Raw genomic sequence first — 27748 nt, 5'->3', positions numbered from 1 at the left:
TAGTTGGCGCCAGAGTTAATTTTGACAGCAAATCTTGATGTAGTTTTAGTCATAGTCTTTTGACTAAAGTTCCATTTAGTTTTAGTCACATTTTAGTCGACTAAAAGGCAGGCCTTGATGGCGTCATAATACCTAATTTATTTATATTTTGGGTAGGTGGCGAAAATAGCCGATCTACACTATTTCGGAAGCATAAAATGACTGGTCTTAGTTCTATTGGATCTCTTATCCACTAGTCTTCCCTAACACGTTAGTCTAGTCTTAATTATTTTAACAAAATTGACAATACATTTACTAGCAGTCATAGTTTTAGTCATCATAGCTTAGTTTTTATTTAGTTTTTGTCAGTAAAAAAAGGTAGTCGATGGAACATTTTTCGTCATAATTTTAGTCGACAAAATTAACACTGGTTGGCGCTTGACACAAATATAACCACCAACAAGCAGAGGAAAAACAAGATAAATAACATTTTGTCTACTTACAGCCTCAGCGCACCAATGAGGATGCTCTTATCTGAAATGGAACACCCCCCATGTCACCAAACATGTTTGACAAAGGGTACAAATACAAATGTAGGCCACTGCAAATACGTGGTTTCCTTCGTACGCGGTTCATGTCAGCAGACTGACACGGCCCTTAAAGTGAAAAGAGTCTCTGAGTGTGTTGTAGAATGTGTGTGTGTGTGTGTGTGTGTGTCTATGTAGAGAACAGGGGTCCGGTGGAAGCAGCTGTAAAGACGGGTCCTGTGTAGAGGCCTGGTCCATCTGCAGGAACCTGGGAAAAGAGACACACACACACACACTTCCATCAAACTTACTTGCATAAATCGTGGTGATTTAGTATCTAGTCCAGGGGTCTTCAACAGGGGGTCCGGGACCCCAGAGCTACTATAGGGGGGCCGCCAATCTTTTTGAAATAGGATGTTTTTTTTTTTACATGAACCACTTGAACCATAGCATCCCTACTCTGAGGGGAACATTAGCCGAAAATAGCTGATCTACAAGCTCACAACGCCTCGTACTGCGAGGCGTTGTGAGCTTGTAGATCAGCTATTTTTGGCCAAGAGGGTGCAAGACGAACTGGGGCGTTGAGCAATGCAGGCGCCTGCAGCGTGGAGCGGACAGCTGGGATATGAAGTGAAAGGCAGTATGTGATGGGAGTGCATGTGGATAGTACATGTGGCTAGATGCATCTGTCTCTGCATGGGTAGACTGTATACAGTATGTGTTTACCCATTCAATCCTGGAACGCATCCGTGTCATTTTAAGATTTCTTTGGCTATTTTTGAAAAAACGTGTTTTTTTTTTGCAAATCTTTGAATATATATACACATTTGTAACTCAAATCTTTGCTTCTGGGGGTCCCTGTAACACAATGTTTTGAGATGTGGGGAGGGGGGGGGGGGGGGATTTAGAAGACATTTGTAGAATCCCCAGAAGCAAATATTTGAGTTAAAAATGTCACTTGTTTAAAACATAAATATATACATTCCAAGAGCTGCACACATTTTCACGATTTCAAAAATAGCAGATCTACAAGCTTGTATATCTGCTATTTTTTAATAGCCAAAGAAATCTAAAAATGACAGACAGATGCATTCCCGAATTGAATGGGTTAGGAGGATGCAAGCACTACTCAAGTTTCTTCTAGTAATAGTTACTGGGTGCACAGACTAGCAAAGATCTAGAACTGTCAGAAGGATTACCAGCACAGAAATGTCTTTCAGGCACTTTTTATTTAGTCGGCATGGGCAGCATATACGGTTTTCGGCACAAAGCTTTCTTCAGCATTATCATACAGTCTGTTATGCTGTATGAATGTGAAGAAGGATTTAAGCCAAACGCATATATTGTTCTGTAATGCTGCCCCATGACAACTAAATAAAAAGTGCCCAAAGGACATTTCCAAGAGCGGTGGTAATCCTTAAACTGTATATACAGACATGTGCATGGGTGTACCTGTACACTTGCTTGTGTTGTTGGGCGTGTGCGCGTGTGTGTGTGTGTGTGTGTGTGTGTGTGTGTGTGTGTGTGTGTGTGTGTGTGTGTGAATGAAATTGTGATGTGTGAATCCATCTGGCTGTGTACCTTGTGTGTGAGAGAAAGAAAAAAACTGTTGACAAATGGATCTGTACGTACGCTGTGTGTGTGTGTGTGTGTGTGTGTGTGTGTGTGTGTGTGTGTGTGTGTGTGTGTGTGTGTGTGTGTGTGAGTCTTGCGTGTTACCTTTTTGAGCCATGCCTGGGGCCCACTGTTGGACAGCTCCTCAGAGCTGAGGACCTGAGCTCCAGTGGAGCCGGTGAACAGTCCTGGAATGGTGTTGGACTGGGCCCACGCATCCACCTAGGTAAGGGGGGTCAAAAAACTCATTGAATAATAACCATTGACAGACATTTCTATCAAATAAAATTTTAGCGATTGAATAATCGGTTCAGTGAAAAAAACTGGATATCGTCTAGTGGAGACGAGATCCAGTAGAACTAAGACAAGTAATTTCATGCTTTGGTGGTGTGCGGGTGTCCTGCTTGGAAAATAGCCGATCTAAAAGCTCATTGTAAGCTTGTAGATCGGCTATTCTCAGCACGCAACTCAGTGTAAATCAGGCATTACGACAGCATCTTTCGTACCATTTTTTATCTGGGGCTTTATCCCGTCTGAGCCAGGAGCAACTTTTACTATTTAACTCTTTTGACTATTACGTCTCCGGTGAGCACCTGATTGCCTCGTTCTCTCTGCCTAAGTATTAGACTGGTGTGTAACGATATTCAGCAACTTCAACATGTCTGTTTGGATTCAGATGTTTCAATATTGCAATAAGACAGTCTTTTGTTTCAGTATCGTTTCAAGGTTTTGCGGCATTTGAGCGAGTGTGTGTGTGTGTATGAAAGAGTGATGTACCTGCTCTTGTGCGCGGCTCAGCATGCAAATGGCGCTGACGTCGTAGGGGTTCTCGGCCAACCGCCTTTGGGCTTTGATCCGCTCGGTGACGGCCTGCGAGATGTCTACGGGCTGGGGAGAGACGAGGAGAACGTAACAGATGAGATCCAAGAACGTTTTCTCATGTAGTTCTAACACAGTCAAGAAGGGTCACATCTCATAGTCATGGAAACACAATGTGCTTCACAGTGCTCTGCATGGGAACGGCGTGGCTTGTTTGATTGATGTTTTTATTGACAAAAATACATATAAATTACCATATATTTATATTTATATTTATCTGTCAAAAGGATAACACACATTAAAGGCTGAGAGCTTAGTTATCCCATTTAGACCTGGAAAGCCTATACTTTGTTATAACTTTCAATCTGGGAAAGCATCTGTGTCATTTTAGATGTTACTATGTATATTGCAAAATATATAGATTGTTTTGAATAGTAAGTTTTAGACTTTCAGAAAACTTAGGTCAAGATTTAGAAGGCGTTTTTAAAATCTCCATCAGGTCTACATGGGTTATTTGGTGGGAGGGGGAGGGGGGGGGCATACAGAGGAATAATGTGATCTTGGAATTCATGTGGACAGCCTATGATGTGAGCCATCTATTACATATCTATGAGGAATTCCAAATTGGGTCCAGGTTTAAGCCCGATCTGAGGCCCTTTGAATTCCATTTTAAATTTAAATTAAAAATACATATATTTCAAAAATAGAAAAATGCCTGGAGAGACCAAGTTGTCTTACTGGCAGTGGGTGTAACGGTGTTAGAAATAGCCTCTTATGAATTTTTACAAAAATGTTATGCATGTTGTATAGATTCAAAGCCACCTTGTGGGGTAAAAGTGCAACTGCATAGACAGGGTTCCTCTTCAAGCACTGTATCTTGCCTCAGCAAAAGTTGGAGGTGAACGCATGTGAGCAAAGTTGCAATCAATGTGTGATTGCAACTTTGTGCCGAAAATAGCAACTTTATTCTCAAGTGGCACTTTCCAGATGCAAGTTAGTAGTTACAGTAGGTGATGGCTGGCTTTGTCCCGGTTGTTTTATAGTAATTGTTTTAGATATTCACCTTTTACTTTTTGTTACACATATCTGAATGTACTGTATGCAGGTGCACTGTTGATGATGACTGTGTGTCATTGATGTTCATACCAGATAGGCTTTGTTTTACATACTGTTGTATGAAAGTCTTGTAATTACAGCTTTGTGATTTATCAAGTTCTGTGCACAATGAAGGCCTTTTGCATCTAATGTTACTTTGTCCCATTTATAATATACCATTATAATTGTACATAATTAACACTATACCTATTTTTATTTATATATCCTAAAAAAAACAATAAAGGTTTTTTGTACAACAGCAATAACATGTTGCACAATGTAGGACATTATCATAATTGATGTGCCATTTATTTTATGAGCAATCTCGCGATTTGCGAGATCAGCTCCGCACACACACAGACTGACCCTCTTATAGACACCTATTCTCCTGCAGAGCCACGCTGTGAAAGGAGAGAGAGGAGAAGAGAGTGCAGAAGGAGAGGAAAGGATAGGAGAGGGCGCACGCACAGCCACACACACACAAACAGTCCTCCTCCAGCATCTCACCTGTTGCAGAGGCTCAGGAAAAACGCTGTCGGTGGCCGGCACGAACGTCGGTTCCGCGACTGTCGCCGAAGCCGCCTCCCCGGACGATGGCGCGGTCGTTGCCGCTGGAACGGCCGGTGCGGCCTTGCTGCCGGCAGAAGCAGCAGCTGCAGCAGCAGCAGCAACAGCAGAGGCTTTGGTCTTGTCTGCTGTCTGCTTCTCAACTGGAACCCAGTCACCGTACGCACTCGGCGTATCACCCTCCTGTTGGATCGACAAAGACCACATTATCTTATGAGTTTTACCTTTGTTTTACCTAATAATAATAGCTAGCCAGCCTTCTTCACTGACTTCTAAATGTCAGCCATTTCAGGAATTTGGAGGATTTTTTGTTTGTCTTTTACAGTTTTTCTGGAGTCATTTAGCAACTGTCAGACAAACAAAACGTAAGCCTGTCGCCTGTGCTTAACTAGTTTGCACTATAGCCTACTGATGCACATATATTATGTTTTAGGTCTTCCTTTAGGACTTAGAAGCTACATGATACTGACATGCACTTTATTGAATGCACTACATGTGATTTAGGACCACTTTAAATGACATGATACTGATTTTTAACATGCTATTTTTCTTTTACCTGTAACTGTGTTGTGACAATAAAGTAGATTCATTGAGAACCGACAGAAACCAAACAGCATCTTGCTTGATTGTTTTGTGTACGATACGTGTGCAGGGATCAGATAAAAAGGTAGGAAGTAGGAACCAGCACAGATCTTGTTGTGTGTTCTGCTGCTGGAGGGCCTAGCATCATGCGTACTGTAGGTAGTTCTGCTCCAAATAAAGAATGAATTTACAACAGTACCTTCTTACGATGCTGAGACCCTGAAGACACGGGGAACTCCTTAGCCATGCCTGCATCACTGCCGACGGCCGGACGAACGGACATATTCTGAAAGAGAAGTGTGCTCGTCGTAAATTGATGTGTTACGTTAAAACGAGTGTACAGTATGTGCATATATACATGATAGGGATGAGAGGTTTAAACGGTTGACAGTAGAGGGTAGCATGGGTCCGGGTATACCCGAATACCCGAGACCCGAACCGAGAACCGATCATTTTCGGGTCCAAAAATATTGACTTGTCCGTCGGGCAGGTTCGGATCGGTTCCAATTCCCTCGGGGCTTGGTCGGATCCATTTGAAATTGATAGACCCGTATGGACCCGGGAGGACCCGAGTTTTTTTTTTAAACTATAAAATGTATAAATATATAATTTATAATGTATATATTTTAACTATATCATTCTAAAATCCATATTGTCTTTTGTATGTATGTTCTATTCAAGGCAAATTAATTTGGAACGTAACGCAGCCGTTGTCGAGGGGGTGTGTCACGAGTCACGACACACACACACACACACACACACACACACACACACACACACACACACACACACACACACACACACACACACACACACACACACACACCCGCAGGCAGATGACACACTCCGCCTCCGGCTATAAGAGAAGCTAATCATGGCGGCGGCTTCAAACTTGAACGAAGTGAAACGCAAACTCCAGGCCAGAGAATATAGTGAACAGAAGAAGGAAACAGCCCCAGGAACGTCGTCAGATGTGTGGGAAAGTTTTGTTTTGATTGTGGACGGGGAGGGTAAAAAGGTCGGTGCAACAAAATGCACAAAATGCGATACACTCCTGTGTTATGATGCCGTGAAGACGGGCACATCCTCCATGAAAAAACACCGGGCGAAGTCGTGCAAAAGAAAAGGAAAAGAGGCTACTGCTGGGACTAGTACTACTGGGCCTGGCCAAAGTCAAAGTAACATGACTGCCTTTGTTCGCAGTGCAGTGCCGACTAAACGTAAAGGTACCATTCTCGACAACTGTATAAAAGTCTGTGCAAAGGATTTGCGACCATTCCGGATGTTTGGGACCCCAGCATTCCAGCAACTTGCACAGAATTTAGTGGACACGGGGGCGGTGTATGGACACTGCAACGTGGACGAGTTGATACCGTCTGCCTTCACTATCTCCCGTGCCACACAGGATAAATGCAAAAGTCTGAAAACAGCCCTTCTCCCTGAAGTTAAACAGTGTATTGCCAGGGCCATGGGTTGTGGGGCCTCCACTGATATGTGGACCGATGACTTCAGGAAGGTTAGTTACACTTGCATCACTCTGCACTTCATAAATGAAGACTGGAAGTTTCAGAGTCGAGTTATATGTACGACTGCTTTCCCATACCAAGCAAAGAAGACTGCTGTTAACATCAAGAACGAACTCATTAAACAGTTAAGTGAGTTCGGGCTCTCACAAGAGGAGATCGACTCACTTGTATTCGTTAGTGATCAAGCAGCTAACGTACAGTGTGCATTATCGCGTTGGAAACACAAGAGCTGCAATGCACATGTTATCAACACAGTGCTCAAACACACGTTCAAGACGGTTGACGATGATGAGGAGGAGGAAGATCTGGAAGAAGTGAGAGCGTGTCTGACACAGAGCAAAGCACTAACAACCTTTTTCAAGCATTCTGGATTGCAGCTGCAGCTTCCACGGTCCCTTAAACAGGAGTGTGAGACTCGATGGAACACAAAGCTTGCCATGTTAGATTCGATACACAACTGCTTCGACGATATCCAGCGCATTCTCCTGGCCAGGTCAGAAATGCACAGAACGAGTAACATCACAAAAGACATGCTGGAGATGTTGATTCGTTTTCTGACTCCTTTCAAGAAGGCAACTGATGAGCTCAGCGGATCGAATTACCCAACCATCAACCTGCTGGCTCTGTGGAAATCGACTCTCCTGACCCACTGTGAGGTTACACCAGCAGACCCTAAGCCACTGGAGATCCTGAAAAAACGGTGCAAAAATCTTCTTACTGCTCGTATTGTCCTGGGCGACCATGCAAAGCTGGGTGTGATGCTATCGCCAAAGTTTAAACAACTCAGGATGTTCACCAGAGAGGAACGGGATCAGATCTACCAACTTGCTCGTGATGAGGTGGCCAAGTTTCCACGTGAAGTCCATGTCCGTGAAGAACCCGTTGAAGTTGTGGCAGCAGCAGAGCCGGAGGACCCAGTCTTAAAGGAGACACACCATGAATTTAAAAAAAATATTTGATATTTAATATCATATGGTGTATGTCCCTCAAACCATTTTCAAAAGGTTTGAGCCTAAATCAACACTCAGATATACTCATCCCAAGTCAATTCTCTCAGGCTTATAAAGCACTTTCAGCTGCAATACCAAAATGTCCTGTTGGGCAGAGGGGTGCTGTACTGTGGTACTGAGCAATTCTGTCTGTCAAAATACATGGGCAGAAAGTTTCGTGAGGTAAGCAAACTTGCCATTCTGAGATGGCCTGTTCAGACACGCCCATTCTGAAAATCTCTGAAATGAGAATGAATGACTGAATGTTAAAAAAAAAAAAAAATTGGGGTACAAGAGACACTGGGGAGCCCAAAAAATACCAAAAAAATTAAAAAAAATGAAATTGAAATGGTGTGTGAAATTCATGGTGTGTCTCCTTTAAAGTTTAGCCAGTGGGAGGATGTCCAGGACGCTGCTGTTGACGCAGAGGATGAGGTGGAAACCGGTTCTAATTTCCTCGGGTCCGTTTCGGTTCGGGTCCAATTTTTTGGACCCATGCTACCCTCTAGTTGACAGTGTTTGTTTAGGAATAATTAACACAATAATTTAACTAACTCATATACATAATATAATGTATTGTAAATAAAAATTTAATACATGTAAAAATAGCAGAAATAGAGCTTGTAGATCTGCCATTTCAGCTTTTTATATTTAAAAATGTGTGAAAATCTGCCGTGGCTACTGTGTTGGCGAGATGTGGTGTGTCGGCATTGTGTTTAGTCGCCTACAGAGCTGTGGGTATAGCGTCAGCGGGGGGGCAGAAGTCACTCCTCGATTATATAAGTAGATTGTAAGACTAGACCAGTGCCACGTTTAAAAAAAAAAAAATCACAGTGACACACTCCTGTCAGAGCAGTATTTTGTGGATCATGATTTATCACCATGGCTGTAGATCTGTAGAACATATGCATCATTTGAATATCTTTCCTGGCTGCTGTTACAAGCTATCAAATAGCAGACAACCTTTAAACCCGACATGACACCCATATGATTGACAACTTGACCAACACCAGCCAGGGAACCATAAAACGAGACGTAGGCCTACCAGCGGTCATACTGGCCAGGGCAGCATTCATGGCCATGGCGGGTAAGGGCATCGGCATGGGCAGCTGTGGCGGCATCCTGGGTCTCAGGTTATAAGGAATTGGCATGCCCGCCTTGGCACACATACAGTAGCAGCCGCGTTGGCTTTGGCGATCTCCAGTAACTGCTCCTTGTCTGAGGGGGAAGAAATCACACGGGAAAACAGGGACAGAACAGTCGTCGTTTAGAGAACTTGATTTGCTTTCTTTAGCTTTCTTCAAACCACAAGAGTTGTCCAAGATACACAGTGGATTCGATTCAGCGACAGCATACTAAAAGCTATGATTTCTTATACCATTCAAAATCCTAAAACACTTCCTGTATGTCCATTTTAAACTGAATTAAATCATTTTGTATCACTGAGAAATGAAAATAGAATAGGTTTGTAAAATGAATGGATATATGGACAAGAGCAAAAATACATATATGTATATATGCATTTAAAAGGTGAAGGATTCATATGATTGAACTGTTATGTGTTGACTTTAAACAGTCGCCAACATGCATTATATTTTATGATGATAAAACTGTCTGTGTACACGATGACCACAATAAAAAAAAAATAATAATAATTGGAATACTATAGTAGAAAATAAATAATCAAAAGAAACATGTTACAAAAAAAAGTAATCTACTATCTCACCCAGTTCTGTGATGCGTGAGGGGCTCTTGCTGTTGCTGCGTTTTTTGCGCGGGGGGGACCTGTTCTTGCGGAGGATGAGCACAGGGGAGTGGCTGGGCTCTCTCTTCCAGCGGTCCCTCTGGCTGAGGCTGTACGCACCCCGCCGCCGACCCCGGGACCCCGAGCGGGAGCGTGACCGCCGCGACCTCCGGGACGGAGACCTTTAAAGAGGGGACAGGATTCTGTTAGCGCCACTAATCAAATAAATCATTGGTTCTCAAACTTTTTCGTGTCAAGGACCCCCAAAATCATATGTATTTGGCCGCCGACCCCCATCAAAATATGTTGTTCCAGGGACCCCCAGAAGCAAAGATTTTAGTTCAAAATGTTCGCTTTAAAAAATATATATATTCAAAGATTTGCACACAGATCTACAAGCTCTACAAGCTCATAGTGCGGCACTCGGTGCCGCGCTATGAGCTTGTATATCTGCTATTTTTGAATAGCCAAAGTGTAAAATAATGCTTTTTTAGCTCAAATCAAAAAATGACACAGTTCCAGGTCTTAATGGGTTAATTAATTTACCTGGGGACCCCCTGGTACCTCTCCAAGGACCCCTGGGGGTCCCCGGACCCCACTTTGCGAACCAATGAAATATATGACCGCTTACTGTTCCACACGCCTGTAACGATGTTTACGTCCAAATATAGCTCACATGTCAGTGGGTTGTTTTTGATATGGTCACTGTGCAGCAGAATCCTGGTATCTCCATCCGTATTTCATCTTTTTATGTTACTTATTTCATAAATGGATGTCCTATTTTATTACCTCCATCCATGTGACAGTGTCGCACACAAGAAGCAAAATAGCTGTGATGGAAAATCTTTGAAAAATGTCCGCCTACGTCCTATGACATGATGGTTTTATACATATTTAACCAATGAAAAGTATTAACATGGACGCATTTGAATTAGTGCTACTAACACTATATTCTTATTTAACACTATATATTCTTTAAACATTGTCTCACGTGGTTGTGAGATCCTCCTCCAGCAGGACGAAAAATAAACTAGCATTCAAAGTCAGTTAAAAACAGGCAATCTAATGGACTGCAGCTCCCTCTGGTGGACAAATTTGAACCCGGCGACAGAGCCTCACAACAATAGTTTCGCTAGATCTGTCACCTTCTAGTCTCTCTAAATGAACTAAATAATTGCCAAAACTCTTAAGATTTGAATAATAATATTTCATTAATATTAAAAAAGTAAAAACAAAATAAAAATGTCATCTTATTTTTTCTTTAAACCTTGAAAAATTAGCTTTCATTGTGATGCCGATGAATAGTAACTTCAAGCGTTAGTTTCACTGATCGAAGCTGGATGGATTGATTGATCATTAAAATAAACATGCTCTGAGAATGCAAGCGGCCCAGCCATTTGACCAGCCGTGCATCTGGATCAGATGTGGGCCCTGTTGGGAACAGCTGTTTTGGACGACTGTAAGGATCTCCCTACCTGGACCTGCTTTTGGTCCGAGACCGCTTCCTCCGCGACGGGCTTCTGCTTCGGGACCGGGACTTCTTCTTCCGGCTCCGAGACTGAGACCGGGACTTGGACTTGGACTTTTTCTTCTTCTTCGACGAGGACTTCCCGTCTTTCTTCTTCTGTGACTCCGGAGACTTGGACGCTCTTGTGCGTTTCTTGGCTGGCGGTGACTTGGCCTTCCCAGCGGTGGCGGTGGGGTCTTCTGGGGCGCGGGGGGGACGAGAGGAGCCGGTCGCCGCGCTCCTGTCTTTCTCTCGAGAGCCGGAACGGGTCGGCGACGACTGGGAGGTGGCAGAACTCGTCCCTCGCTTTGATCCTGCTCGGTTTGTAGGAAAACAAACAAAAACGGCAAAGGTTCGGATCTTCGCTGCAGAATTTGTTGCACAATAAATTATTAGATTTTCTTGACTGACATCTAAAAAAAGAAGTACAGCGTTCTATTAAAGATTTAAATTATAATGAAAGACAATTCAAAGCAAACACAGAATCCAAAACCTATGCTTGGACTGCCCATACTGAGAGTTGATTTTATCAACAGACTATAACCTTCAGAGTGATGCTATTCCAAGTCAAAACGTCCTCCATGTTAACAAAGCCAGTGTTTAACCACTTGAACCCCAGCGTCCCTATAAGCTCACAAGGTGTAATCGGCGAAGAGCTTTGTGTCGAGGGAAATACTAGTAGTCCTAGTATAGAGCCTTGGGGGACTCCAGTCAACTAAGTATACAGGTATACATGGATTACATGGACATTTTTATCTCACGACTGAGGCCAACAGCGTGGAGGGAGCCACCCACACACACACTAGGGCTGCGTTTCATAAATAAGCAAAATATGTAGAATAATTATGTTTTGGTGGCCATACAGCCAGCCAGTTGAAGAAAATGGAGATTGAGGTTTTAACCTTTAATTTTATGAAATAAACCAGATCATTAGGGTTTTCTGGAAGATTGAACATGTATTCTATCGCTAGTTTGACCACTTCAAATAGTCTTTAATCTTAAAATAACTAATAACCGAAAATCTACAAGCTTACAGTGCGTGGCAGACGCGTTGTAAGCTTGTAAAAGGCCTATTTTCGGTGAGTGACATATGATAGTCGTGGCGACTGAGAACTTTAATCCATGTACATAGGTTTTAAGTGTTTTAAACAGCGCATTCTTCAGCTAACGTCATAACGTCATTACCCGCTCTCTCTTTTGTGTCCTCTGCTTTTTGTTCTTCTCTCCCTGTTTTTGACCCGTTGCTCCGCTGGTCTGCGCTGGCTCTGTGCTGGCCTCTGTCAGCTCCTTTGTGACCGCAGACAGGGGACCTTTGGAGGAGACTTCAGATGACTGAGCGGACCCGTCTGACGCTCCCTTCTTCTCTGAGGAGCTGGAGAGAGCAGGACACAAAGGAGTAAATACACAGTAAAGTAATTTTTGTTTTGTTTTCACATCACACAGACAAGAGGTACGGCAAGGACAGCGGAATGAATGCAAAAAAACAACAGCAACAACTTTCCAACAATCTTGAATAAGGTAATCATACATGATAAGGTCCCCCTGCATAAATAAAGGATAAATATAAAATCACCTGGTCTTCAAATTAAACTACTTTGAACAGGGATCACTGTCTGTCTGTCTGTCTGTCTGTCTGTCTGTCTGTCTGTCCATCCATGTTGTCTTACAAATCAAATGGTAAAACTCAGAGTATTTGTTTTTTTATGAAACACAACTTAAGGTTTTGTTGTGCATTCATTCATTGTAAATAACTTCTCGGAGAAGTTACCTTGCGGTGCTATTGACGTCTAGGAGAGGGAGTGGTTTCCATCCTCCTGCCGTCTTCAGTGCCTCAGCAGCAGTGGAGTCAGAGTGAGGAGGTGGAGATATTCGCTCCTCTTTGACCACGGAGGGAGGAGGCGACGCGCTCCTCTTTGACTCTGACCACGTCAGCCTGTAAAAATGACAGAACATGTAAATATATTATTTTCAAAGGCAAAGTACCGGTAGACTTTAACGTTTTCCAGGACAAGGACCCCTTAGCTGAGAGATATGAAGCAGGGACCTCCACTACATATACAATTGGGTTGTAGGTTAAACTTTTTCATAGATAGCTTCATAGACCTGTTTGACAGCACTGTCATCAGTGTGGTGTAAATTAATGGTTTTGTTTATTTCAGACATTTAACCACTTAAACCTTAGGCTCTGTACTTGGTCTGCTCCTTTTCCCTCTACAACAAACCACTTTGCCAAAAATAGAAGATCTACAAGCTCACAACGCCTTGCAGAGGTATAGATAAGCTATTTTTGGCTAAAGTTCTCCTCAGAATAGGGATGCTAGGGTTCAAGTGGTTAATGTTAAAAAAATAAACAATCCTTTCACACAAATAATTGGCGGCCCCCCTGTAGTAAATCTGAGGACCCCCTCGGACCGCCTGATGAAGACCCTTGTGGCTAGACCACTAGACTCTCTCAGCAACATACCCAATGTTCACCCAATGCATACGGAGAATGCAAATCATAAAAATCTTCTACAAGTCTCCTCCCGTGCTGCCTAATTTGTCCAGCAGGTGTCGCCTGGTCTTTCCCTGTGCCTGTCATCGCCTCTACTAATTATAAGTCGGAAATTGTGCCATCTTATAATGGCCATTAGTGAGACTTATCAATTTAGTCAAGTATATATATTTTTAAAAATCTATCTGAAATGTTCATGACAATTTGTTGATGTGTGTTGTGAATACATATTGAAAAAGTAATTCATAGAATAATCACAAATAAAAGAATCAACAGCTGCAGCCCAAGAGTAAACACTGTACCCGTTATACCTGTGTCTCCATCTCTGTCTGAGTCTGCACTTTGCTCCCTGTCTCACCAATTTCTGTCTCACTAAACATTTGTGTTTTCTGTTTCTTCTTTTTTTTTTTTTTTACCGCTGTACTGAAATTGTTGCAGAAGATGTAATAATATCAGCATAACGGAGGAAACCACAGGACCAAGGAGGAACAACGAGGACCTAAGCTCTCATCATCATTTGTTTAGAAGACAAAATGCAAGGAGAGCTTGAGTGAAAGAAAAGTAACAAGAAGGTATATTGTAGCGAAAGAGGGAACTGGGCTATTAATCTTCCTGAAGTTAGAGGAAACGAAAGCTTGAGTACGTAGAACTACTGTATATCTAGAGTGAGTTCCTGGTAGCTCCGATTCTTGCTGGTTATTGTTTTTTTCTTGTGCAATCGAAAAGGACCCTGAGTTACACACCGAAAAGTGCATTGTTACACCCTTATGACGACACAAGTACGTGAACAAATGAATATATCTTTAAAGCTATTTTGCGATAAGAAGCACAGGGGTTGAGATTAGGTTAAAAAATAAACTTTTCAAGATCACTGGCCTGACCCAGCTTGTAGATTGGCTATTTTCTCTATTCATCATACGGTAAGGCAGGGGTCTTCAATGTTTTTCAGGACCCCTTAGCTGAGATAGTGATGAAGCAGGGACCCCCACTATACACTGTATTACATTTTTCATAGATGGCTTTGACAGCACTATCGTCAGTGTAAATTCATGTTTTTTTACACATGACCTTTTCTAATAAGCTGCTGAATTCATGTTGATTTGTATTTTCAGACATTTAACCTCTTAAACCTGCAATACTTAGTAAACTTGGCCTTTGGCGCGTTGTGCTATCTACACCAAACCTCTTTGCCGAAAATAGCGGTCCCGGACCCCCTGTTGAAGATCCCTGCAGGAGAGCATATAGGGCTTAAGTGGCTAAGTGGCCTGAGCAGGAACAGTGGAATGTACGGTCAGTTGGCCGGGAGTATTTAAATAATGCGTCCGGGCCAGCAGACATCTCTCTCTCTCTCTCTCTCTCTCTCTCTCACATACAGACACTCAGTGACGTCCGTGACTTGCAGAATGTTGACTGGTGAAAAGGTTGACGGGCGTTGCAGTAGCCACGGGGGACAGACAGGACTTAGCAAAGGATTAATTATGAGGATATGACTGGATGAAACAATCATTCAATCAATCAAAGTCTGGGGGAAAAAGATGACAAGGCTGTTTCAGGGGTCGCGCTAGGATTTTAATCTGCCGGTCCCAATGTCCGGAAGGATTTAAATTTATCGGACATCTGACAAAAATAACGGTCATAATTATTTGTATGCATTAAAGACAAGCAGGTGCGTAAATACAGCCTAACAATTAGGCCTACAGCATTATATTTTGGATTGAGCTATTTGAACATGAACCATCATAATATACACATTTTATATAGCAGGGTCATCTTACACAAATACATTAATTACCTACATTACCATTTGCGCATGCTGCGTGCGTAATGGTTTCTCAATAATCAATTGCGTTTGTATGCATTTTCTAATCAAAGGGCACTGCACAAAATTGGGCATTTCAGATGAATCCTTCATAACGTGGCTCAGCTGACCTGTTAGGGCAATAAATATAGACCACTACTCACTCACAGGAGGTTATACTGTATAATTAGACAGTGGATGCGGTCCGTGCGTCTAGTTGGGACAGCCGTGGGAAAGTTGATGAGTTGTGAGAATCTTATCGTCTCCTCATAGAGCTATTCAGTTCAAAGTGGTAACGTTTTAACGTGTCCACCTCATAGAGTTAAAAATAGGTCCACGATTATGATTAACGTCATGTTTCACCTCGATGCCATAGTTGCAGTAGCCTATAGCTGTTGTGAAGAGTATTTACGCATCTGTGTTAGATTTCATCTTCAACCTGCACTGTTGTTAAACTGTAGGGCAACAACTTGCCACTTTACTCACAAGTGCCATTGTATTAGACTAGTATCTGTGACATATTCTAACTAGTAATGATACAACTTGTGTGTGATTGGCTGTTAAATACACAACTTTATATAAGGTAACTTGTAACCGGACCGCGGACTGCCGAGACCGCTGGCTACGCAGCAGCAGCAACAACTAGCGAGAGAGAGAGAGAGAGAGAGAGAGAGAGAGAGAGAGAGAGAGAGAGCGCTTGCAAAGCAGAGGATTGAAATGTGCCTAATTTTGCGGTGATAATTAATGAACAGCCGTGTCATTATCAACCGGTCAGGATGTCCGGAGAGATTTATTTTTTCCGGTCTTTGTCATAAATAAACGGTCAAAACCGGCAATTATCGGACTAACGCGACCTCTGGGCTGTTTATATTGTAGGCTACACTGTCTGTACATCAATGAGGGGAAGACAAAAAAAACATTAGCCCATTTTACCAGAGGCCGATTCAAACAACACCCTCTAAATCCTAAAAGTTTTTAGAAAAACTGATATAGGAAAATCTAAATTGACACGGATGCTTCCTCGGACTGAATGGGTTAGAAAAATTGCATTTTAGGGCGCTCGGGTGGCGCAGTGCTAAAGTGCCTGTCCACCACCACGGAGGCTGTGGGTTTGAATCCACCGTGGTGCATCCGGCTTTGTCGAGTGTCTACACAAACACAATTGGCCTGTGTTCAGGGGGAGGGAAGCCGGGCAGGGACGGTGATAATTGCAATTGCATGTAATGCTACGGACTGGGGCGGCACATGTTGGACGAAGGCCAACATGTGCCAGTGAGGAGGGGGCTCCTCACTGGTAGGTGAGTCAGTAGGATACAACAGTAGTGACAACACACAGACATGTGTGTGGGGAGGAATCACCTGGCATAACGACTATGTTGGGGAGAAAAAGGAGTAAAAAGCACTCACAAAAAAAGAAAACTAGCGCTACAAAAAGGGATGCAGAAAACGACGGCACATACGGTAGATTTGTCCTTATTAGAGCCAGAGCCTCTGTCTCTGGATGGGGAGCGTCTACGGCGAGATGGGGACTGGGTTTTGGATCGAGACCGCCTCCGCCTGGGAGACCTGGACCGACTTCTTCTGGATCTCCTGGCCGACCGCGACCTGCTAGGGAGATAAAGAGTTAAATGGTTAACACACATTTATGTGGTTTCTGTGAACTCTCTCCCATCCCCAAAATGGAATTTGGATATTTATTATGCTTAATAATTCACACCAGCAGTAGCACTTCAGTAGCTTCTGCGTTCTAAGAAAGTGGCGAGGTTCTACACGTTGTTTATGGCGAGGAATAATAATCGCCACTCTCCCCACTGCACAAGTTGAGGAAAGTTCAACTTTGCCGCTTGACCGCTTGAACCCTCGTATCCCTATTCTGAGGGCATCATTAGCCGAAAATAGCAGATCTACAAGCACACAACGCCTCACGCTGCGAGGCGGTGTGTGCTTGTAGATCTGCTATTTTCTGCAAAGAGGTTTGGAGTAGAGGGAAAAAAAGAGATGACAAAGTACAGAGTTAACGGTCAAGTATTGAGGGTTTAAGTGGTTAAATGTCTGAAAATACACATTAACATTTTTGATTTGATTTATTTGAAAAGCCAAAACCACATGGTCACCACAGGATTACACAAGAAAGTCCTGAGACTTATTTCCGTTGAGGTCCTCTTACAATTAACAATCAATACGTTAAAAATACAATACAATACAAAACACATGTAACTAACGTAACACTACAAAGATACAAGTGACATACACAGTAGAGACACAGTACACATTACTCATTACGCAACAATACAAAAACACAAGTAACATACACAGTACATACATACATACTGTACAAACAATACAAGAACACAAGTAACATACACAGTACATACATACATACTGTACAAACAATACAAGAACACAAGTAACATACACAGTACATACATACATACAAACAATACAAGAACACAAGTATCATACACAGTACATACATACATACAAACAATACAAGAACACAAGTAAACATACACAGTACATACATACATACATACAAACAATACAAGAACACAAGTAAACATACACAGTACATACATACATACAAACAATACAAGAACACAAGTAACATACACAGTACACAAACAAGTGCTACCTTATCTTTCCTAGTCTAAAGACCCTCTATAGGGGAACCTTTTCTAATAGACATGATTTCGTTTTGTATTTAAAAGTCCTCAGATTTGTTGTCAGTTTGACACTGTTTTCGAGGTCATTCCACTGTGTGGCTCCTATGTAAGTAAAAGATTCCCTACCAACCTTACTTTTAAAAGCCGGCTGGCTCAAATCTGCTACACTGGCTCTGATGAAAAAATTGTGTACTTCGCTTCTCTGAGTAAAACATGTCTTTAAAAATATGGGGACCTCGCCATACATTATCTTATGAACCATGGTGAATCTGGCCATGGTTACCCTGGATTCTACTGGGAGCCAGTTGAGTTCTCTAAACTGGTTCCTACCTATATGGGATCTGGGTCCTAACCCCAGTATGACCCTGATCAGTCTATTCTGAGCTGACTGTAGCTTTGTTTTGAGGGAATTCATTAAGCCCTCGAACCAAGATGTACATGCAAAATCAAAATGGCACATAATAAGAGAATTGGCCACCACCTGTTTTGTCTCCCTATCCAAGTACCTTGCTGTCCTTGCCAGAAATTTAGTCAGTCCGGAGACTTTGCTCAATACCTTGCTGGCCATATTTCGGCCATCTAGGTTACCCTCCAAGATACAACCCAGGTATTTCCCCGATGATTTTGCTTCAATGTAGTCCGAATTTAATTTGACCTTGAATTCAGGGCTCTTTCCTAATTTGATTTTAGAGCCAAACAGAATTGATTCTGACTTCCCTGTGTGTAAAGATAACTTGTTATCTATAAGCCAGGAATTAACATTTGTCAATTCCTGACTCAGGGAACTCTCTAGTGTGGACATTAGCAGAGCAGAGTCATCCGCATACAAGAACAAATCACAGTTACAGGCGTCTGTCATATCATTCACGTATACTAAAAACAGTGCTGGGCCTAGAATGCTTCCCTGAGGGACACCATATTTCATGATGCTTGAATCAGACAAAACACCATTTGCCTCTACCATCTGTTCGCGGTCCGTAGGGATGATTGAAACCATTTGCATGCTGCCCTGTCTGCCCCCAGGGCCTCAAGCTTGTTGAGAAGTCTAATGTGGTTCACCGTGTCGAATGCTCGCCGTAATTCAAGCAGTACCATTCCACATAGCTTCCCACTATCAACCTCTTTCCTAATTTGTTCAGTTAAGAATAATAAACAACATGAATCCAACACTTTCATGGAAAAGATAATGTGTATACAAACCAACACTGATGACAGTGCTGTCAAACACGTTTATGAAGCTATCTATTAAATTAAATCTATGAAAAAGTTTAATCTGCAAAACAATTTTATACAATATATAGTGGGGGGGTCCCTGCTTCATTTCTCTGTCAACTAAGGGGTCCTTGGCCTGAAAAACTTGAAGACATAGAAGCTGGGACTGTCAACAATACAATAATCAATGGTAAACAGGACATTGATTTGTGTTGGGTGGTCCTATTTGTTTGACTATATTTTAAAAGAAAAAAAGCTGTATTAAATAACTGTGTCAGTCGGCAATAGACACTGCATGCCCAGACCTTTCAAATTCCTTTTCTGTCATTCATCAAACTTTATATGAGGAGGAGTCGAGGAGACATATTGTCTTTCAATCTCTGGTTTCTGGCATTTTAAACAACTGTTCACTGTCCATGTATTATATCATCATGTCTAGACGACCCCAGTGCTCTTGACCCATTGTTGTCCTGTCTGTCCAGCATCAAATGCTGGATGAGCGAGAACTTTGTGAAGCTAAATGAGGACAAGACAGAAGTTCTCATAATTGGCTCAAGGGAACAGAAAGAATCAATAAGAAGTAGGCTTGGTAACACCACTGTAGGAAGTAACTCTACAGTCAAGAACCTGTGAGTTATAATAGAATCTGAACTGAATTTTAATACACATATAGGTCAAGTTATCAAGATTGCCTTCTTCCATCTGAGGAATATTGCACGAATTAGAGCATATCTGTCGCTGGATGATGCAAAGACATTGATCCACGCTTTTGTTTTCTCTCGCTTGGATTACTGCAACGCTCTTTTCTCTGGACTGCCAAAGAAAACAACCGACAGACTACAACTCGTTCAAAATGCGGCAGCCAGAGTTTTAACTAAAACTAAGATGAGGGAACACATTACTCCAGTTTTAGCTTCACTACATTGGCTCCCGGTTGTTTTTAGGATCGATTTTAAAATTATTTTGCTTGTTTATAAGGCTCTCAACGGTCTGGCACCCTCCTACCTCTATGACCTCCTCCCCAGATACGTCCCAAACCGTCCCCTCAGGTCTTCTAGTGCAGGCCTACTTGAAGTGCCTGAAATGTCATATAAAAAATACGGCGAAGCAGCATTCTGCTTCTACGGGCCGACGGCCTGGAATAAGCTTCCTCTGCACCTAAGACAGGCACCCTCTGTCGACAGTTTTAAAGCACAGCTCAAAACTCATTTATTCACTCTGAATCTCTGTGCTGTTGTTTCTGTCTTTATCGTTGCCTGACCCACTGCCTTTTATCTTTAAGCTTTTATCTCTTGCCACTGTACTTTGCCACTGCTCTATTGTTTTAATTGTTTTACTTGACCCGCTGCCTCTTATTTGTAACCATTACTTCTTGCCATTGCCCTTTTTACCATTTGCTCTATTGCCATTGCTCTAATGTTTTTTGCTTTTACCCTGTGTTTTGTTTTCATTTTTTCTTTCGTTTTCTGTAAAGCACTTTGAGCTGCATTTAGGTCATGAAAGGTGCTATATAAATAAAGTTTATTATTATTATTATTAGACCTCCAGAACCACATACACAGATCTACAAAGTAAAAGCCTGTGTTCATTCATTTAAAAGCTGCAATCCGGAACTAATTTAACCAATCTGTAAGGCAGAGTATGTTATTACAACATAACTACATCTGCAGTGGTTGCCCTACTCTTCCATTGATAAATAAAATATGCTAAAAACTTAAAATGACACTTTTGTTAACCACTTGAAAGCCAGGATTCTGGGGGGAACATTCGCCAAAGATAGCCAAAGATCTACAAGCTGCGTTACAACGCGTTGTGAGCTTGTAGATCTGCTATTTTTTGCGTAGAGTGAAATAATAGCGCACCAAATGCGCTCTTATTTTACATTACAGGTCTGTTTATAATCTCCACGATACGATTATTGTGAGCATTGTTTATCATGATAAATGATAATAACGGTTAATAAAACATCAACTGATGCTCAAACTTGGACATCATGAGATCACGAGTGCAATCACTCCTGGTACAAGGAATCCAGGGTAGTAGGAAACAAAACGTATGGATTGCAGCACAGGCGTAATATCTATATGTAACTTTTCCCTGTGTTGTTTACGTAGCAAAACAATAAATACACTGTTTGCCAATCATTTCCATGTATACCAGCAGTTATCATCAGCCACTGGAGTAGTGTGGTGGTGTTGTTTACCTACAACTACACTGTATTTTCACCGTTTGTTTTGATAGACAGGGATGTTTTTGGTCTCCCAAAACAAACGGTGAAAACACCAAAAACACAGCAAGAGGGCAGTGTGTTTCTGTAGGTAAACACCACGTCAGTCACCACCACACTACTCACTTCTGGTATATAGGGGGAAATGATTGGTGAAAAATGTATTTAATCTTTAACTATGCAAAAACAGAGCAAAGTTACCTACTATGCCTTTAAATAGGCATAAAAATGCAACCAAATGAACCCTTGCGGGTACACTTGGTTCCATTTGTACACTCTCGGGGGTTAAAGTAACACTCAGTGTTTTAGAGTGCAGCATTGTGTTCGAAATAACATGCAGTTCACTTCAGTAGCAATGCGGGGTGGTCATTATTGTGCAGTGTATTTATTGGACCAGTTTTGGTTTTATGATGCCTAAAACATTGGTTCTCAAAGTGGGGTCCTTGAAAGGTTACCTAAATGTGTTAATATAGTGTCACAATCGTTTTAACCACTTTTGCCATATTTTATACTTTGGCTATTTTTTGAAAAATCGTGCAAATTGTGCAAATCTTGGAATAGATAGTATTTATTTTCTGTTTAAGCGAACATTTTAACTCAAACCTTTGCTTTAACTTTTGCTACTTTAAGTATATTTTGATGCCAATGCTTCTGTACTTTTACTCAAGTACATTTTGAATTCCGGACTTTTACTTGTAACAGTTTTTCTACATTGCTGCATTGATACTTTTACTTAAGTAACAAATGAGTACTTTGTTCCACCACTGCAGAGCAACCCTACATATAGCAGCTCTGATCATTGTTAGCATCGTTAGCACATCGGCTAACGTTGCATAAAGACGTCTGGACGCATCGTTTCACGCACTAAAATGCTTAATCAAACGCTTTTTTAAAGTAAAGTTATGAACTAGCACACATTTAAAGGGTTTAATGTTCCGTCAACGCACCCGTTATCTCCGTGCTGGTCCTCAATCTCTCTTATTTTATTCAGAATAAAATCCTGGAAGATTAGCTCTATGTTGGCCGCCATGTTGTGTGTGTCACCAAGGATACAGACCCGGGTAGCAACACATGCCGTGCGTGTTTGGTTCCATGCTGACTCTGGTTCCTAGCAAGGAAGAATTTCTTTGACCAGATCTGTAGGGGGCGCAGTGGAGTATCTAAAGCATTGTTTTCCTTCCGGTGAAATATTTTATTTTCAGACCAAAAAGTGTATTTCAGACGTGAGGTGGGGGGCTCAGAGTGTTCCCACTAAGGAAAGTAGGCTTTCAACATCTTAAAACAGTCTTTGTTTTGGGGAGTAGCGTGAGTAGTATTAGTAGTATGTATGTGTTATGGAGAACTCCTTCTAACGCTATGGACCAGAGCTAGGTTGCTAATAGTTAGTTACAGTCATCTATGGTTATTGGTTACACTACAGTCAACTCTATGGTTACAGTAGGTTCCTACTTCCTCCTAGCAGTGCTGCCAGGTTTTGCGAGAGAAACAAGCAACCAGGTCCCCTATGAAAACAAGCCCAAAAGAAGCTACTATGGCACTTTAAACATAATACATAGGCTATTTTAAATAGCCGACCTACAAGCTTGTAGATCTGCTATTTTCAACAACAAGCCCAAACAAGCAACTGCGCTTTAGAAACAAGCCCAAATCATCAAGTTCACTTAAGAAACAAGCCAAAAAAACCACCCGCAACTACCAATATTTAAGAAACTCTACAGAAAATCAAACACAAAGTGACTTATAATAAGCGGACATGGTAACACTGCCTAGTAGTTAGATTCCTGTTCCCTAGCCAGGATGTGGGTTTATACTGTGTTGCTGACAGCCAGCTGAGCTGCCAGACAAAATACATGTGTTACTTGACGTAGCACTAATTTCATGTAGAAAAAAAACATATTCTAACGTAATTTAGATCAAATGCTGTAACTTAATTATTGCTGTATTGACAGTATTCTCAACATATTTTGGATTTAGAACAATGTTGAGACACTGATAGCCTACAGACTCTTTTATATGACATATTCCATTACTTATACACGAAACGATATAGAAATAATCCCAAATGTTTGTTGGTTTTGTATGGTTTGAGGAAACTTTTCTCTCAAACCACAAAGGAGCTGGGTGAAGTAAGAACTTGTTCAGTTTCCATGCGTTTTTTGTTGTTCAGACTTGATAAAAACAAACCTGATTCCAGTCTGGATAGGCCACAAATCTAATTATGGGTGCCAGTGTGAACGTAGACAAAGTGTCTTTATATGGATTAAACGTTTTGGGTCATGTCAATTATATTGTTAGGGTTGGATAGACAGTGATAACATTATACTCACTTTTTGTCTGGCCACATACATTCTTGATTGATTGATGTACTTTATTTAGTAAGACATGAGAACAGTACATGACAGTACATAACAGTACATGGAAGTACAAATTCGCAATACAAGGTCTACTAAACTGGATAGCTCAGTTAAGCACGTAGCTTGTTTAAGATGAGATCCCCACGCACACAAATCATGATGACATATAAGAGACAGACAGATATACACACTACTATACAGAATGTCATACAATCAGTTTACAGGTTACTGGTATGAAGGGTGAAAAATATGTACAAAAAAAGAAAGAGAGAGGGGGGGGGTAGGTTAGGTTAGGACATGGGGTAGGTTAGGACTTGGACAGGGGCCATTTTTGAATTGCAGCCTGTAGAGCCCCAGACCTTTAGGTAGCCTACTCCTGAGGGGCAACTGGTTGACGTTTAGTTTGACGCGTGCAAATCATTCAATGTCCAGAGAGTGCATTTATCTTTGGATATGTCAATCCATTTATTAACACCAATTAAATCCATAGTGATGACATACTGGTAATACAGACATGGAACGCCGACCTGGTACGGCTTGACATAGGTACGACATCGCATGACATAGCACGGTCGAAAACTGTGTGGCTTCCCCTGTTGCACACCTGCCCACAATCACCCACTGACTGGTATATCATAGTTCCCATAGTAACCACCCACCGACTGATTGACATGACGTCAGTCAATACCAAGGCCACACCATTCAATTAAAGAAAACAAAAACAAAATAAATATTAAGGCATTTTGGCTCCAACACACCGGCCCCTAATTGAGAATGGCAGGAGGCCGTGAACAATTAAACATAAATAACATGGAGCCAATAATTCCATTCAATATGAATTTGAAACAAAAACCAAAATTCCTCTTTAGATGTTTCAAATTACAGCTTTTTGAAGCAGGCAAAGGTTTGTTACTGGCTAACCAGTGTAGTCGTTTTAGTCTTTGATAGGGTTTCAGGAGCTTTGTGTCTCCAAGGCAGTTCCAATACCTTCTTTGTGGAAGGTCTCGTTCCTTTCAAACTTCCTTTTCAATTTAACACTGTGTTGCCTATCAACACAATGTTTGTTTGGCAACTCCAACTTTGTTATGGAGATCCGATTATTATTTACAGTGGCAGCGGGGCAGTCACTCTCACTCCGCTGCTCACTGTAGTCTGGAAGGGGACCATTAATAACCCACCCCAATAGGGTCTTAATGGCATATGGCCCATTGCCATGACTGTTTACAACATGCCACGGTTCAAGCAAGTTGGGGGCGTTGGTACCTATTAACAACTCCACCTCAGCCTGAATGCGAGGAACGGCTACACCATCTAAGTATGGCCACTTAGCCAGCTCCTTTTCTGTGATGAGGTTGCTTGTGCTTACAGGCATCCTCTTCTGTGTGTAGACTTTTGGTAGGTCATAAAACCGTTTCCCAGTGAGGCTTGAAATCTTTAAGTCTGTCAGCATGTAGCTGGACACTGATGTCTTTGGGGCCATGGTTAGTAAACTGATTTGTGCTCTCCTTCCTGTAAGGTTCAGCTTTCTCATGAGGGTTTCTGAACAGAATGTGTCGGTGCTGCCTGGATCCAAAAATGCATACGTTTGTATGATTTGGTCTCCTTTGCTGGACTTTACCTGTACCGGCAAGATTGACAGAATCCCATTGCTGCTACCGGCCCCTGTTTGTCCACATGTTTGTAAATAGACACGTGCATTGCTCACTGATGGTTTCCTTTGCTGGTCTGTGTTGCTTACCCCGTCCTCACGGTCAATGTGAATAACACTGGGGTGGTTTTGGTTGCACACTGAGCAGGTCAAGCGCTTCTCGCAGTCCTTGCTCAGATGCCCTATGCAAAGGCAGCCAAAACAGATTCCTTTCCTCCTTATGAAATCAATCTTGTCCCTGTGTGTCTTCTTCTCAAACTGAGAACATTGATCCAGTGTGTGGGATTGAGAGCAGCATACACAAATGGTGTGAGTGAATGCACTACTTGTTTCGTCTTCCAAAGTAGGGGTGTCAATGACAGTGGTTGCAAAACTGTCTCCTTTGAATCTGGGTTGGATTTGTGATTTCATCCTGTTCAAAGTTCTATTTCCTGTAGTTAGTTGTGTATCTTGAATGTCTCCAAAGACTGGATCTGAGATGATTTTGACCTGACGCTCGATGAATGTGACAATGTCCATGAATTGTGGCCTGCGACGATGTCTTTCCATTATGTCCAAAGCAGAGCCTCTCCATCTTTCTCTTAGCTTGTATGGAAGCTTCAAAATCACGGTTTTCATGTTTGCTGACATATTCAGTTCACTCATATACTGTACATTTTCCATTGCATTACAACACTCACGCAGGAAAAGCGCATATGCTTGAAGAGACTTTAGATCTTCTGACTTTAGCTGTGGCCAGCTGAGCACCTTGTCCATGTATGCTGCAGTGATCTTGAACTCGTCTCCGAAGTGTTGCTCAAGTAAATATATTGCCATATCATAGCCTCTGTCTGGAGCCATGTGTTGACAGCTGCGCACAAGCTCTTTGGGCTGACCCTTGGTGTACCTTTCCAGGAAATACAAGCAGTCCCCTCTGTTGCTTGTGTTCTTTTCTACACAGTGTACAAAGGCCCTGACAAAGGTTCTATATTGTAGAGGATCCCCATCAAAACAGGGAATCTCTCTTGGAGGCAGTAAGTGAGAGGTTTGCATTTCCATTAACAATGCGGTTATCTCATTTTGTCTTTTTAACAGGTTGTGTACAGTTGAGGTTTCATTACTGCTTTGATGAGAAATGTCAGGTTCTCTTGTTGGCTGCACAGGAAGGTCCAAGTGAGTTCTATTGTCCTGTGCTGCATTCCAAGATACCTGTTGTCGTTGTACAGATGGTGGTTGTTGTCGTTCTTGCCGAGGTGGTGGTTGTGTTTGAATGAGTTGTGGTTGTAACAGCATGGATTGTTGTTCTTGCCAAAATGGGATTTGTTGAATGGGTGGTGGTTGCACCAGGTGCATAGGTTGTTGTACTTGCCAGTGTGGTGGTTGTGGAATGGGTGTTTGTTGGATAAAGGATGGACGTTGTATGGACTGTGGTTGCCATAGCGATGGTAGTTGCTGTAGTAATGGTTGTTGTGCAGACAGCTGCTGTGGTAGTGGTGGTTGTTGCTGTGGTAGTGGTTTAAATTCTTTGGCATGAGGATTGAATGTGACCGAGGGTTCCTTTAACCTTGTTCCTTTTCTGAAGTACGAGTCCATTCCATCAGATTGTGTATGTGAAGGAGCTTGGTGACTGGGGGATTTTAAAACTGCTATTTTTGCATCAGCAGCTGCCAGTTCTGTGTTCAGCTCCATCATTTCCTTTTTCTTTCGTAGCATTTCCTGTTTCTTTTGCAGAATTTCTTCCTCCTCCTCCAGTGCATGCTTCTCCTGTAATGCTTTGGAGCGAACAGCAAGTGCAGCTCTTTCTGCCTCTGCCTGCCTGCGAGCTGATGAGGTGGAGGACCTGCTGGACCTACTGGTTCCAGACCTTGTGTGACTTTCACGGGTTGATTTTTTACTTTCAACATTAGAAATGCTGTCATTTGGAGTTATTTCAATTTCCAAATTATCATCATCAACATTTTCCACATTTGTACCCTTTGACCAAACATTGACTTCATCAATAAATTCATTTACATTGATCATTTTTGCTTTGAACCAGGTGTCATGTTTCCCTTGTTCCTCAGGAGGTAGTATTGGCATAAGGGATTTGTGTGCTGCTGTTGCTTCCCTGATTATATGCAGATAGTTCATAAAGGAACATTGCACCTCCTGTTTGCATCCTTCTGATTGCATCAACTCCAGGATCGTTTTTTGCAAGTTGGATGCCTTGTTTAGTTTCAATTTTCTCTCCTTTTGTAGTGTGTCCAGTTTTTCCATTAGGGCTTTTGGTGTTAATTTGACTGTGCGTTTTTTGACAACCTGTGTTTCGTTTCCAACCTTGTCAGTGATTTGACCTGTGTCCACCTCGGACTGTTTTTCACTTTCAGCTGCTGTGGGCTGTGACTGCTTTTCAGTCAGTGAAGGTTCAGGTTCAACCATTGGATG

The 27748-nt window shown here is 42.0% G+C and overlaps 1 protein-coding gene and 1 pseudogene across 2 annotated transcripts in view; one reads left to right on the top strand and one right to left on the bottom strand.

Annotated features, from left to right (window-relative positions):
• Positions 1-27748, top strand: part of LOC311041053 (uncharacterized protein) — a gene marked incomplete at its 3' end in the record, with an annotated part of 464158 nt that overhangs the window by 23621 nt on the left and 412789 nt on the right. The gene's annotated exons all lie outside the window — the stretch shown is intronic.
• Positions 165-22373, bottom strand: LOC311040973 (annotated as a pseudogene). The gene is made up of 14 exons (XR_014602953.1): positions 22291-22373; positions 16690-16849; positions 12834-12882; positions 12188-12313; positions 10918-11263; positions 9425-9624; positions 8744-8916; positions 7531-7628; positions 6934-7014; positions 5383-5469; positions 4542-4784; positions 2898-3008; positions 2226-2342; positions 165-774 (listed from the first exon to the last, which is right to left on the bottom strand). The product of XR_014602953.1 is annotated as an uncharacterized misc_RNA (transcript).

This window comes from Gymnoscopelus microlampas (genome assembly GCF_963454915.1).
Source record: "Gymnoscopelus microlampas genome assembly, chromosome: 24".
In the NCBI taxonomy this organism is placed as follows: Eukaryota; Metazoa; Chordata; class Actinopteri; order Myctophiformes; family Myctophidae; genus Gymnoscopelus; species Gymnoscopelus microlampas.
This window is presented reverse-complemented; position numbering and strand designations above follow the sequence as displayed.